Source organism: Barbus barbus (genome assembly GCF_936440315.1).
Source record: "Barbus barbus genome assembly, chromosome: 8".
Lineage (NCBI taxonomy): Eukaryota > Metazoa > Chordata > Actinopteri > Cypriniformes > Cyprinidae > Barbus > Barbus barbus.
The window spans coordinates 29,932,956-29,937,945 of NC_136736.1; positions in this window are offsets into that span (position 1 = coordinate 29,932,956).

The window sequence follows — 4,990 nt, forward strand, 5'->3', positions numbered from 1 at the left end:
ACTTTAGTATCATGGTCTTAGTATTTTAAAGCGCTGGCTTCAACATTGTCCAGCAGATGGCGACAAAACACTGCAGATGTTTTGGACAAAACGGTAAATGAATCGGTTCTACTATTTATTGAAAAAGACTTGAGCCGGTTCTCCACAAAACAGCTATTTATTTTGCTTTAAAATCCGATTCAACTATAAAGTCAGAAGTCGTCAACCCCTTTCTGTTGTGGAATTAAAATGTTAGAACCTACAGAGACGAGAAACGTAAACTACAGGTTTTAAGTCCAGCAGAGAGCAGTATTGTCCCACTTTTGATGATTTCAGAGGTAGGTCACTAACTCACTTTCACCTGAGACTGTTTAAACATCAAGTTACTAAATGCATCGAACAATATTTATAAATTACTGGATCCTCAAGAGTTTAGAAGTAGGCTTTCAGAAGAAATGTGGAGACTTGTGCGTGCTAGATCATGCCCAGAAAACACTATAGCCCATCCTGGCAGATATGGTGTGAAGGAACGTTTTCAACGAGTTAATTGAAAATCTTGACCAAATAGTCTTAGCTGACAACCTAAAAAAAAACTTTAGGTAGTCACGGAGAGTCAACAACTCATTTCCGCGAATCGACTCTTTCAAACAGTTCATTTCAAAGAATCAAACTGTAATTGTGTAATTAAGTCACCACGTGACATCTTTAACATCCCTTTGACATGCTGAAATTATCTGTCTGAAAGTTGCTGCCGTTTTTTTTAATTGTAGCCTATTAATTATGAAATATTGAGACTTTATTACAATTTAAAAAAAAAAGTAATTGATATCAAAGAACCTACATATAATTTGCTTTTAGGCTACATTAAATAACAGGCTAAGTTGGTTTACATTTATTAGCTTTAAAACGTTTTTGTAAGCCTACATTTTGATATAGCCTAATGCTATTCATTAAAATCTCAATTTCGTGTGTTTTGTTAGGCTATTTTCAGTTGTCAAAAACAAAACATAAAAATGAAACATTTAAAATGTAGCCTACAGTCGTCATATTTGGTTATTTTATTCGTAAAATGATATTCTTTCTTACTCTTAAACTCACCAGCCGGGTAGATTTTCAAATGCTTATAATAGCCTCAAATGGAAGGCTGCATCCTCAGGAGGTCGCATTTGTAGGCTGCATACGTTATCAAGCCTGCTTTTTTTTCCGTTAACTGAGCATTACCTTCGCGAATCATAAGCATATTACAACAATTTACGCATAACTAAGAATAATGGTCAAAAACTGTTAATATTCTAAAATAAGATCTTCTTTATGACGTATGCAGCCTACAAATGCGACCTCCGGAGGATGCAGCCTCCATTTGAGAAATGGCCATGAAGTTCTGTGTCGGCAAGGATGTTGTTTAGGATGCAGTAGACAGCGAGTTAGCTCACTAGCTTTAGGAGACACAGCCTACCTCAGCAGCGCACTGACAGGTGTAAGATTAACTTTGTTAGGCGCGTGCGCGTCCGTGCGCGACAAATTAAATTAATGGAACAAATTTCCCCCTTAATTAAGATAAAAATTCGTGTCAGCTATAACCTTGCCTAGTGCTAATTATGTACAAATGATTTATCATCTGTTTCGGAATATTAATCTTCAGCTCTTGCAAGCACGGCTTGTGTTAAGAGATGAGGCTTGATTAACACTGACAGGTCTAGTAACTGCTCTCTCCCTCGCCTCAATTAACAGATAGAGGATGCGCAGGCAAGCAGAACCCTATTCTGAATCTGCAGTTACTAGAATACCCGAGCTTTCAAACAGCTGCAATACCAAATCCTTATTATGGGCCTTATTCAGGCTAGACGCCATGTTTCATTTTTCTCAACTGAAAACGAGGCGATGAGGGAAAAGCCTGTTCAACACTTTTGTGTGTCATTCAGTTGACATTCAGAAAAATTTAAAATACATCTTTTTATATAAAAAGAATCTGGTGACACTCTGGAAAACGTGTTGTGAAAATTACGGCGCAACATATGCCTCATTTTTATTCTTGAAAAATTAAATATTGCGTCTAACCTGCCAGATTGTCAACATGAAGACTTTGAAACGATTTAAACCATACTTTCTGGATAATGTAGCCTAATCCATCTCTTCTCCATTGTGTTTACCTATTAACCCTGATACATTAATATCAGTCACATCAGTGCACGTTTTTCTTACTGTTTTTTTCTGAAGGCAATTTGCGAGGTTAAGAAATACATCATGATACCATCTCTATCATCACACTGCTGCTGATGCAGAGTGACAGGACACTAAGCTGCTTTATAGCAATGTATGGGCTCGCAAACTGTATCGTCCATCATATGAAATGAGCAGAAAGCACTAGGAACAACAAAGCCAGGACATAGTCCACATTAGCTCATTAGTTTATGGGCCGCACACAGCAAATCCAGTAATCTTGAGCACACCTAAAATGGGTTGCAACACTCAGACATTTTATTCTTTATGGCAACATTATGGCCAAAATGACTTCAATTTCCACTAAATTAGTGGACTTGTGTTTCTGATGACTTAAAGGTAGTTGCATATATAGTTGTTTTTTATTGTTCATATGTGTGTTTAGCTTTAGTTTCCATATAGCAGCCCATAAGAGAGGTTGATGTGGTGGTCAAGCAGGACCAAGGTCTTATAATGGTGGATCAGTCTGAGGTAGATGCTGAGAGGGAGATTTATTCAGGGGCACTGACATTCAGTCTATATAGTGCTGATAACAGTGAAGACCCTGGAAACTGCACACAGCAGCAGATGATGAATGGAGCATCTGACCGTAATCACTTATCGTTTCAGCCTCCTCTTCTCCTCCTCCTCTTATGTGACAGGAGTACCATCTCCGAATCGCCTCTTCCTGCCTAAATATTCACCGTCTCTTCAAGATCTCCTTATCTTGGCAGCAATGAATCTCACATTTTGAACAGTAGTGTCTTGTAGCATGAATTCATTTATTTCAGGGAGTTGAAAACGATAATACAAATACTGTATTGAGGGATTTTTTATGAGTGCACTGGATCAGTGTTTATAAGGAAATCAATTATGTTGGGATATATATATATATATATATACACACACACACACAAATTCACTAGCTAATTCAAATAACAAATTCACTAGCAATTTCTGGGTAAAAATTGTTTCTAAACCATTTTTTTTCTCCATTGTAGGGGAGATGGGATCCAATACGATAGCAAGATAAACCTTGTTCAGTGTTTTTGCCCCCCTCCCATTAATGTTAGGTTGGGGCAGGTTGTCACAGATATTATTATTTTAATTAAACTGTGATATCTGTTGACCAAAACAATGGTTTGATATGTCTGTACAGAAACATAAAAAAAATAAAAATCCAGCTATAAGGAATACTCACTGAAAGTGACAATTATCCCAGTATAGGTCATCTTAAGACAATTTAATGTATAAAATTAGAATAAATATGTCTAAGATGAATCTAGAAATAGCAGTGAACCCACAGAAAGTTGGGTGGGTATAAACGATGCAACAAATTTTGACATTTGTGTTTAATAAGTGTATGGGGTTTTGTTGTGAGAAAGCCCACCATACTGTTAGGGCACACTCTTGTGATCAGGAGGGCAGAACTGCTCCCTGCAGAGGGTGAATAAATCCATTTTTAATGACAGTTGCTTGTAACTAATAATCTTCGGCGCAGCAGGTATACGACAGCATATGGGTTGAGAAAACTGGGACGATAGCTTCAGCCACTGGATGGGTTTTTAGAAAAGCAGGATGCAGTCTCTGAGTACAAGCAATCGTACCGTGCGAGCTGCTCATGAGCTTGATATAAATATTCCAGATAAAGCTTTCAGTGGATCAAGGCTGCACACAAAAAGCAATAACCAAGAATATATATAAACATATTGATAACTGATGTGTCTTGTAAATTGGCTGAGGTAAGTGCACTTGGCAGTCTGATTACATTCACAGTTGCAGCATTTATATCTGAAATACTATATTTGACCTGTTTAAACTTAATCTGTAATGGCTGGCAAATAACCATCTATTCTTCAAGAATGTTTGTTCTATCTCAAAGGGATTTTCACACTCCACCGGACACTAAATCTCTATAGATTCTCATTGAAATGGGAACCTGGAGGCCGTGCTCTTCATTTACCAGCACAACCCCCCTTTGCTGCTTTCCCCCATACACTTCCCCTCATACTTTGAGGAATAGGAATCTCTTCCAGATGAAATGAAGGAACTTGACACAGTTCGCTTTAATGGGGTGACAAAATGAATCACGACTCCTCCAAGTATCCATCACGACCAAAAAGGTGACCACAAATGATCTGTGAACCACTATATATTGATTACCCGTGTACTACAAGTGTCGGATTTAATGTTCAAAAGGGCGCCTTGGACAGCTGCAGCCTTAACTCTTCTTTGATAGATTTTAATGGTGAAATATTGATTTCTGTCTGGTCAAGGTCTACTGGTAGGGGCCAAAGTCATTTGTTGGGCAGAGCTGGACACCCGGTTTGCGAGTCACAATCAATCATGCTGGCACAGTGCGCCAAAAAAGGGAAGAAAGGGAAGAAAAAAGGTCTGGAAACGCGCGGACCAAAATACGATTCCCTGGCCGTACTAGTCTCGCCGCCGCACTCCTTTATCGTCGGGGAAATAAAAGGAAATATGAGCGCGATGTCAGTTTATTGAGTGGAGAGGCTCGGGCAAATTGCACATGACGTTGGGTAGCTGGAGTGGCCCGCGAGTGAAAATGAAGGAGTGGAGAGAAAAGGAGCGACTATGTTTTATTTAAACATCCTTCGGGAGACTACAGGCTCAGGTGATCTGTTGTGTTACAACTCAGTGCCCCGTTCCCCTCCATCCGCCGCGATAACAGCGAGCGCCTAATAGGAACCCATCAATCACAATAAGCTTCCAATTTCGCCCGGTGTCTCTACACTCTCAGCCACTGTTTAACGTGCTCTAATAACGGTGATAACATACTTCTATAGCCGCA